This window comes from Arachis ipaensis, chromosome B06 (assembly GCF_000816755.2).
Source record: "Arachis ipaensis cultivar K30076 chromosome B06, Araip1.1, whole genome shotgun sequence".
NCBI classification, from domain to species: domain Eukaryota; kingdom Viridiplantae; phylum Streptophyta; class Magnoliopsida; order Fabales; family Fabaceae; genus Arachis; species Arachis ipaensis.
This window is the reverse complement of record NC_029790.2, coordinates 7,267,490-7,279,030: the sequence shown is the minus strand read 5'-3', so window position 1 is coordinate 7,279,030 and position 11,541 is coordinate 7,267,490. Positions and strand designations below refer to the sequence as shown.

Sequence of the window (11,541 nt, the reverse complement as noted above, 5' to 3'; positions counted from 1 at the left end):
AGTACAAAAAAAGGGTTCAAATGGCGGTTTTTTATGGAAATTACGGCGGTTACAACCGCCATTATTACCAAAAATGGCGCCTCCAAGAAACGCCGGTATTCTTGGCACCATTCTGGTTATTACGACGGTTTTCTAAAAACCGCCGTAATAACTAGTGGATAATACGGCCGTTTTTTTACGGTTAAAATGGCGGTTCGTAACCGCCGTTTTTACCAGGATTTAATGGCATCCTTCTTGTTTAAAATGGCGGTTTCTAACTGGCGTTTTTACCTGGGTTTAATGGCATCCTTTTCGTTTAAAATGGCGGTTTCTAACTGCCATTTTTACCAGGATATACTGGCACCGTTTTCATTTAAAATGGCAATTTTTAACCGTCGTTTTTACCTAAGTTTGATGGCAATTTTATACTTTTTAAAATGAGACTGAAACTACCGATTTGAAGTGACATTTTTGGAACTCAAACTTTAAAATCTATTAATAATCAAAAGGCATAGCCTTAAATCAAACATTACAACAAGATTTTTAATTCATACATGATCTCCGAAAATCAAGTGTCATACTCCAAAAACAAAGTATCAAAAATAACATTTTTCAATAATTCGTCTTACAATATATATACTTAATACATAAAATCTTTATCATGCAAGATCATGCTTCTTTGTTGCTCGCTCCAGAAGACCTACTTCTTAATTCTTTTGGCGATGGAATTTCACTCTCTTGATGCAATTCCTACAACAAAAATATAATTATGAGCACAATAAAAAAGGATAGAAAATTGAATCTGAAACTATTAATATGAAATTATTCAATCATCAAAGTTTTATATATGCATATATCAAACGTCGAGATAGGTTTCAATTCATGACATTGCCTGTTTAACAAAAAAAGAACCAAACGTCGAGATTATTGAAAATGGTAATTAATGCTATTGACACGAGATTTGTATTTTCTACAAATAAAACAAAATCATGGTAAAGCATGTTAAAAGCTTATATATACTTGGTAAGAGAAACCACACAAGCATAAAGAATGAAATTAATTTCATATATAGTTTATAGCTTTATATAAGATGTCCCTAATGACAAGACTAAATTAAAAGTACTAATCACAATTAGGCAGTAACTGGATGGAACAGAACACAAAAAAAGAACATGATACCTATGCTGTATAAAAATGACAAGAATCAAAAGTACTGAATTTGGTTTCATATTTATCACGTAAATGAAAGCTTAGGTGTCCAAGATGTTATCATTCACTAAACTTAACGGTTCCAAGAAATTAGAAACAGAAGTTCCTCAATGAATGCTTGCACAAGTTATAATACTATTTCTAGCATGAAAATACAGCATACATGCAGTAAGATATAGGGTGTTAAGTAAAGAAAAACCTCCCTTTGAGTTTGAAAGACATAAATCACAGTAGAAGGAATTTCTTTATTGATGATCTTATCAAATCTGTCCCATCACAGAATAAAAGAAAAAGGAAAATAAACATTTAGAAAATTGGGAAAAGTCCTAAAACAAAACCAGAAATAATTGTCAAAATATTAATCAAGCAAAAACGATACGAATGGAAATTACAAATTAGTACGTAGCATACCTCAGCTGAAATGGTAGACACTTGTGAGGTGACAGCTCCCCCAAGCTTTGGAGTCTCAGGTTCCTAAACAAGCTAATCGGTTACGTTACTTTCGTAATTCAGTAATAACAGTTCAACTAATATATACATGTATGAGATAAAACGACCTAAAAGAGGCAAGCCGACCTTACTGATCCAGAACGAAAGGGAGGCACTGAGATTTTGGCGAAGAAGACACAGGGGATGGCAACGAGAGGAAGCTGGAGGGGCTGTCACCGGAGGAGATCGTCGCTAGAGAAGCTGTCGCGGGAGGATATGTCATCGGAGAAGATCGTCGTTGGAGGAGATCGTCAGAGAACGCAAGAGGGAGAGGTCACTGCAGTAGCGCCGTACACGAGCTTCAACTTTCAACCAACTGAAGTACTGAACCAAGTGTTTCTAAAACTAGGGATTTCCAATTTGTCATTTTATATACAAGTGATAATGGCGGTTTAAAACCGCCATAATGACCAAAACCCCTCACCAAATTCAAATTTATTATCGGCAGCGATCAAAATTGCCATAATATCCAAATATTACAGCAATTTTAAAGAACTGCCGTAATATAAATGGCATTTTAAACTTATTTTTTTGTAGTGAAGTTTATAATGCTAGGTTTTAAGTATCTATAAGTTTAATAATTCATGCTATACACAAATAATATTAAAATTTATAAATTTAATTTTTTTAATCGTGTCAATTACATGAATTATAACTTCTGTAATGTAAGAAAAAATATATATAACACATATATAATACGTGTTGTTCTTTTTTATTAAGTTATTAAGACTTAAAAATATTGATTCTAACATAGTTATGAATTAAAGTGACATTATTTAAATTTAAAATTAATATTTCAATAAAAATTTTTATTTTAACCCATTCAAAAAGTTATACATAATATGTAACAATTTTATTTGCATCTAAAAACAATAATAACCCACAAATCACTTACTTGGTTGTATCATATATTGTGTCTAAAGCATCTTAGTATACCGATTCTAGTGCACCCCAGCATCTAACTAGTAATGATTCTCCTAATCTCTTCTCATCTCAACCACAGATTATTAAGGCCAAAATCAAATTTTTGTTGCTAATGGCACATGTTTGTCTATTTTTAAAATTAGTTCTATGTATCTTACTAATCCTGAGTTGTTGAAAAGGAGAGTTTGTACCATCTATGCCAGGATGTTGGTGATTTTTGGGAATTTGACCTTAAGAAAGAATATCTGAGTGTGGCTTGTTGTCTGACAAGATTAGTAACATTCGGGATAGTGGTGCATGCGTTGGTAGTGATTTCGAAGTGGTAATGGGGAAGAAATGTACGACGATCGTCTTGCAAAACAATTTATGGGGTACAAAGGAGAATCCTCAACGCAAAACTTTTAGTTTTTTGTTTTTTTCTCAAGCCATGTGTTGCAGAGTAGGTTGAGCCATACTAAGTTTGAAGATATTAAAAAAAAAGATGTTCTTAATTATATTTTTTTATTCAAAATTAAAAAAGAATATTAGAATAATATTTGAAATAATTAAAGAAATCAATTCTAATTTTTTAATTATTTTATCAAAAAAAAATTTGAAATAAAAAATTAATAAATATATAATTAAAATATTTTTCTATATATAACTAACATATGACTCTTTAACGTTATTGTTTACATACTTTTAATTTATTTATCAGTTACATTAAGTACAATAGGATATAGAGATGTTATCCCTCGTTATTCATGGAATAAAATAGAAAATCTTTTTTTATCTCTTTGTTGTCATTTTGCTTCTAACATTTTTCAAAGTTTCATAAAATACTTATTTGAAAAATTAGAAACATGCATCATTACAAATTTGCAGAAAACATACCAAATAGGTGCATAGTTGAGCATAAGATAAAATTTTGATCAGCCCTTATTATTGTCCTCTTGGTCATTAGCATCAGAACAATTATAGCTCATCTTTTAGAGGATATCATTTGGTTTGATAGTTTTAATTTGGTTGTAATTTCTATGACAACGATAGGTTTTGGTGATTATTCATTTAGTACTATTGCAGGAAGATGTGTTTAAACTATCTGGATTTTATTTGGCGTTATTATATATAGTTATGTAATTTCATATCTAACTAGTTTTATCCTTCCTTGAATTGTATTTTGTATTGTACAATAACAATGAATGAAAGTAATTTTTTTCTCACATTTTTTTCTTTTCTCCTCAATATATTTAATTAGTTTACATACATAACAAATACATCGTGTGAACATAAAAATATAAAAACATAATTAATGGAAAAAATGAATTAAAATAGAAATGAGAATTCATATTGTTCAAATAAAATTTGGTGTATATAGTAGTAAACTAGTTACAACTTAAGATAATATCACTAAAACAATTCATAAAAGTTTGTTTAGCCCTGGTTATTGTCCTCTTAGTCATTAGTATCGGAACAATTATAGCCGATCTTTTAGAGGATATAATTTGGTTTGATAGTTTTTATTTGAATGTAATTTCTATGACAACGATAGATTTTAGTGATTATTCATTTAGTACGGTTACAGGAAGATGTGTTTAAGTTATTTGGATTTTATTTGGCGTTGTTATATATGGTTATGTAATTCAATATCTAACTAATTTTATCCTTTCTTAAATTGTATTTCGTATTGCACAATGACAATGAATGAAAGTTGTTTTTTTTTCCCACATTTTTTTTATTTTCTACTCATAATATATTTAATTAGTTTACATACACAACAACTACATCGTATGAACATAAAAATATAAAAACATAATTAACGGGAAAAATAAATTAAACTAGAAATGAGAATTCATATTATTCAAACAAAATTTGGTGTATATAGTAGTAAACTGGTTACAACTTAAGATAATATCAGTAAAACAATTCATAAAAAATTGATCAACCTGTGTTATTGTCCTCTTGGTCATTGGTATCGGAACAATTATAGCCGATCTTTTAGAGGATATAATTTGGTTTGAAAGTTTTTATTTGGCTGTAATTTCTTTGACAACGGTAGGTTTTAGTGATTATTCATTTAGTACGGTTGCAGGAAGATGTGTTTAAGCTATTTGAATTTTATTTGGCGTTATTATATATAATTATGTAATTTCATATATAACTAGTTTTATCGTTCTTTGAATTGTATTTTGTATTGTACAATGACAATGAATGAAAGTAGTTTTTTTTTTTTTTTACATTTTTTTCTTTTCTCCTCAATATATTTAATTAGTTTACATACACAACAATTACATCGTGTGAATATAAAATTATAAAAACATAATTAATGAAAAAAATGAATTAAAATAGAATGAGAATTCATATTGTTCAAATAAAATTTGATGTATATAATAGTAAACTGGTTACAACTTAAGATAATATCAGTAAAACAATTCATAAAAGTTTGGTAAACTCTTGTTATTGTCCTCTTAGTTATTGGCATCGGAACAATTATATCCTATCTTTTAGAGGATATAATTTGGTTTGATAGTTTTTTTTGCTGTAAATCTATAATTTCTTTGACAACGGTAGATTTTGGTGATTATTCATTTAGTATAGAAAGATGTGTTTAAGCTATTTGAATTTTGTTTGGCGTTATTATATATAGTTATGTAATTTCATATCTAACTAATTTTATCCTTTCTTGAATTGTATTTTGTATTGTAAAATGGCAATGAATGAAAGTAGTTTTTTTTTCTCATATTTTTCATCTTTTCTCTTCATAATATATTTAATTAGTTTACATACACAACAATTACATCGTGTGAACATAAAAATATAAAAACATAATAAACAGGAAAAATGAATTAAAATAGAAATGAGAATTCATATTGTTCAAATAAAATTTGATGTATATAGTAGTAAACTGGTTACAACTTAATATAATATCAGTAAAACAATTCATAAATGTTTGGTCAATCCTTGTTATTGTTCTCTTAGTCATTGGCATCGGAATAATTATAGCTCATATTTTAGAGGATATAATTTAGTTTGATAGTGTTTTTTTTCTGTAATTTCTTTGACAAAAGTTGATTTTGGTGATTATTCATTTAGTACGGTTGCAGGAAGATGTGTTTAAGCTATTTGGATCTTATTTGGCATTGTTATATATAGTTATGCAATTTCATATCTAACTAGTTTTATCCTTTCTAAAATTGTATTTTGTATTGTACAATGACAATGAATAAAAGTAGTTTTTCTTCCCACATTTTTTTCTTTTATCTTCATAATATATTTAATTTGTTTACATACACAACAATTACATTGTGTGAACATAAAAATATAAAAACATAATTAACAAAAAAAATGAATTAAAACAGAAATGAGAATTCATATTGTTCAAATAAAATTTGGTGTATATAGTAGTAAACTGGTTACAACTTAAGATAATATCAGTAAAACAATTCATAAAAGTTTGGTCAGCCCTTGTTATTGTCCTCTTAGTCATTAGCATTAGAATAATTATAGCCCATCTTTTAGAAGATATAATTTGGTTTGATAGTTTTTATTTGGCAGTAATTTCTATGACAACGGTAGGTTTTAGTGATTATTTATTTAGTATGGTTGCAAAAAGATGTGTTTAAGCTATTTGGATTTTGTTTGGCGTGGTTATATATAATTATATAATTTCATATCTAACTAGTTATATCCTTCCTTAAATTGTATTTTGTATTGTACAATGATAATGAATGAAAGTAGTTTTTTTTCCACATTTTTTTATTTTCTACTCATAACACATTTAATTAGTTTACATACACAACAATTAGATCGTATGAACATAAGAATATAAAAACATAATTAACAAAAAAAATAAATTAAAATATAAATGAGAATTCATATTCAAATAAAATTTGGTGTATATAGTAGTAAACTGGTTACAATTTAAGATAATATCAATAAAATAATTCATAAAAAATTTGTCAACCCTTATTGTCCTCTTGGTCATTGGCATCGGAACAATTATAACCCATCTTTTAGAGGATATAATTTGGTTTGATAATTTTTATTTGTCTGTAATTTTTATGACAACGGTAGGTTTTAGTGATTATTCATTTAGTACGGTTGCAGGAAGATGTGTTAAAACTATTTGAATTTTATTTGGCATTTATTATATATAGTTATATAATTTCATATCTAACTAGTTTTATCCTTCCTTGAAATTGTATTTTGTATGGTACAATTACACTGAATGAAAGTAGTTTTTTTCTCACATTTTTTCTTTTCTCCTTAATATATTTAATTAGTTTACATACACAACAATTACATTATGTGAAAAAAATTAAAAAAACATAATTAACGAAAAAATGAATTAAAATAGAAATGAGAATTCATATTGTTCAAATAAAATTTGATGTATATAGTAGTAAACTGGTAACAACTAAATATAATATCAGTAAAATAATTTATAAAAGTTTGGTCAACCTTTTTTATTGTCCTCTTATGCATTGGCATCGGAATAATTATAGCTCATATTTTAGAGGATATAAGTTTTTTTGCTGTAATTTCTTTGGCAACGGTAGGTTTTGGTGATTATTCATTTAGTAAGGTTGCAGGAAGATATGTTTAAGCTATTTGAATTTTATTTGGCGTTGTTATTTATAGTTATGTTATTTCATATCTAACTAGTTTTATCCTTCCTTGCACTATATTTTGTATTGTACAATGACAATGAATGAAAGTAGTTTTTTTCCCACATTTTTTCTTTTCTCCACATAATATATTTAATTTGTTTACATACACAACAATTACATCATGTGAACATAAAAATATAAAAACATAATTAATGGGAAAAATGAATTAAAATAGAAATGAGAATTCATATTGTTCAAATAAAATTTGGTGTATATAATAGTAAACTGGTTACAACTTAAGATAATATCAGTAAAACCATTCATAAAAGTTTGGTTTATATCCTCATAGTCATTAACATCGGAACAATTATCCCCATCTTGTAGATGATATAATTTGGTTTGATAGTTTTTATTTGACCTGTAATTTCTATGATAATGGTAAGTTTTAGTAATTATTCATTTAGTACAGTTACAGGAAGATGTGTTTAAGCTATTTGAATTTTATTTGGCATTGTTATATATAGTTATGTAATTTTATATCTAACTGGTTTTATCCTTCCTTAAATTGTATTTTATATTGTACAATGATAATGAATGAAAGTAATTTTTTTTCCACATTTTTTTAATTTCTACTCATAATATATTTAATTAGTTTACATACACAACAATTATATCGTATGAAAATAAGAATATAAAAACATAATTAACAGAAAAATGAACTAAAATATAAATGAGAATTCATATTCAAATAAAATTTGGTGTATATAGTAGTAAACTGGTTACAACTTAAGATAATATTCAGTAAAACAATTCATAAAAAATTTGTCAACCCTTGTTATTGTCCTCTTGGTCATTGGCATCGGAACAATTATAACCCATCTTTCAAAGGATATAATTTGGTTTGATAGTTTTTATTTGTCTGTAGTTTCTATGACAACGGTAGGTTTTAGTGATTATTCATTTGGTACGGTTGAAGGAATATGTGTTAAAACTATTTGGATTTTATTTGGCATTTATTATATATAGTTATATAATTTCATATCTAACCAGTTTTATCCTTCCTTGAAATTGTATTTTGTATGGTACAATGACAATGAATGAAAGTAGTTTTTTTTCTCACATTTTTTCTTTTCTCCTCAATATATTTAATTAGTTTACATACACAACAATTACATCGTGTGAACATAAAATTAAAAAAACATAAATAAAGAAAAAAATGAATTAAAATAGAAATGAAAATTCATATAGTTCAAATAAAATTTGGTGTATAGAGTAGTAAACTGGTTACAACTTAAGATAATAACAGTAAAACAATTCATAAAAGTTTGGTCAACCCTTGTTATTGTCCTCTTAGTCATTAGCATCAGAACAATTATAGCCCATCTTTTAGAGGATATAATTTGGTTTGATAGTTTTTATTTGGCTGTAATTTCTTTGACAAAGGTAGGTTTTGGTGATTATTCATTTAGTACGGTTGCAGGAAGATGTGTTTAAGCTATTTAGATTTTATTTGGCGTTGTTATATATATCTAACTAGTTTTATCCTTTCTTGAATTGTATTTTGTATTGTACAATGACAATAGTTTTTCTTCCCACATTTTTTTTCGTTTATCCTCATAATATATTTAATTTGTTTACATACACAACAATTACATTGTGTAAACATAAAAATATAAAAAACATAATTAACGAAAAAAATGAATTAAAACAGAAATGAGAATTTATATTGTTCAAATAAAATTTGGTGTAGATAGTAGTAAGAAAAATTCTACGGTGCTGATATAGGTTTTCAGCATCTTATGCTTATTATGCGTGTCAAGCTTTGAGATCAACGGGTGGAGGAGAATGGTGCTTTAAAAATGAACGTGTCTCGTTTCGTGTGTGACAATCATTATGTTTAGTGAATTGTCTAATTATTTTTTTAAGCTAGTTGGGGGTAATAACTAATAAGTCCTTTATGTGTAAGTTCCATGGGATTTATTGTTTGAAAATATAAAATTGGGAGAAAAATAAAATTTGAGAAGTATAGTCTTTTGTTTTTAAATAAAAAACGTATAAATGCTTACAAAATATTTTTATTTTGTATTTTGTATGTATAAATTTTAAAAATTTATACCATGTAGAAATTTGTATAAAATAAGTACAGAATTAAAATGTAACTATTTTAAAAAAGTTATAATTAGATAAAATTAATTTATTATTTATTTATTTATGCAATTTGTCCTTTAATTTATGTTGTTCTAAATAAGATTTTTTTTAATGAAAATTTAGAAAGCCATTACTTAAGTAGATATACATAATTGAATATTTAAATTAGAAAATAAAAAATTTAATATGAGGTCTTAAATAAGATTTATGCAATATTCATAGTAGAATATTTTTCATATTTAGTTAAACAATTATAGAAAAATAGAAAATTATACATTTTGTCATATGTAGCGAGACAAGTGACGGATAAAATTTTCTTTTCGCTTCAATTATTTATTTATTATTCTTTCATTGATTTTTTAGGCCATTTTGACTATTTTCTGGATCCCAATATTTTTTTAATTGAAATGTATAAAATAATTAGCCCATCAACTCATGCAGTCCACTAATTAATTTTTCTAACAGTGCCATTAATAATTAATTAGACATATTTTTTAATACGGAAAACGGAAAGCAAAAAAACCCTTAACCCATCAATGTCATTCGTGATCATTGTTTCAATACTAATTATCCACGCGTCATTTTCTCATATTTACACGACTTGTAAGCATACTATACTTACAATTACTATCAGCACCATAGAATCTCCCTAGTAGTAAACTGGTTACAACTTAAGATAATATTAGTTAAACAATTCATAAAAGTTTGGTCAGCCCTTGTTATTGTCCTCTTAGTCATTAGCATTGGAACAATTATAGCCCATCTTTTAGAAGATATAATTTGGTTTGAAATTTTTTATTTGACAGTAATTTCTATGACAACGGTAGATTTTAGTGATTATTCATTTAGTACGGTTGCAAGAAGATGTGTTTAAGCTATTTGGATTTTGTTTGGCGTAGTTATATATAATTATGTAATTTCATATCTAACTAGTTATATCCTTCCTTGAATTGTATTTTGTATTGTCCAAAGACAATAAATGAAAGTAGTATTTTTTCCACATTTTTTCTTTTCTCCTCATACTATATTTAATTTGTTTCCATATACAACAATTATATCGTGTGAACATAAAAATATAAAAAATAATTAACGGTAAAAATGAATTAAAATAGAAATGAGAATTCATATTGTTCAAATAAAATTTGGTGTATATAGTAATAAATTGGATAAAACTTAACATAATTTCCGTAAAACAATTCATAAAAGTTTGGTCAGCCATTGTTATTGTCCTCTTAGTCATTAGCATCCGAACAATTATAGCCCATCTTTTAGAGGATATAATTTGACTTGATAGTTTTTATTTGACTGTAATTTGTATGACAACAGTAGGTTTTACTAATTATTCATTTAGTACGGTTGCAGGAAGATGTATTTAAGCTATTTGGACTTTATTTGGCGTTGTTATATATAGTTATGTAGTTTCATATCTAACTAGTTTTATCCTTACTTGAATTGTATTTTGTATTTTTGTATTGTACAATGACAATGAATGAAAGTAGTTTTTTTTCTCATTTTTTTCTTTTTTCCTCATAACATATTTAATTAGTTTACATACACAACAATTACATTGTGTGAATATAAAAATATAAAAACATAATTAACGAGAAAAATGAATTAAAATAGAAATGAGAATTCATAATGTTCAAATAAAATTGTGTATATAGTAATAAACTAGTTACACCTTAAGATAGTATCAGTAAAACCATTCATAAAAATTTGGTTAGCCCTTGTTATTGTCCTCTTAGTCATTAGCATCAGAACAATTGTAGCTCATCTTTTAGAGAATATAATTTGATTTGATAGTTTTTATTTGGCTATAATTTTTATGACAACGGTAGGTTTTAGTGATTATTCATTTAGTACGGTTACAGAAAGATGTGTTTAAGCTATTTGGATTTTATTTGGCATTATTATATATAGTTATGTAATTTCATATCTAACTAGTTTTATCCTTCCTTAAATTGTATTTTGTATTGTACAATGACAATGAAAAAAAATAATTTTTTTTTTCACATTTTTTTCTTTTCTCAATATATTTAATTAGTTTACATACGCAACAATTACATCGTGTGAACATAAAAATATAAAAACATAATTAACAGAAAAATGAATTAAAATAGAAATGAGAATTCATATTTTTCAAATAAAATTTTGTGTATATAGTAGTAAACTGGTTACAACTTAAGATAATATCAGTAAAACA

The 11,541-nt window shown here is 26.3% G+C and overlaps 1 long non-coding RNA gene across 1 annotated transcript; it reads left to right on the top strand.

Moving 5' to 3' along the window:
• LOC110263889 lies at positions 732–9,491 on the top strand. The gene is made up of 3 exons (XR_002349624.1): positions 732–841; positions 3,668–3,671; positions 9,481–9,491. It is a non-coding gene; the product is annotated as an uncharacterized LOC110263889 (long non-coding RNA).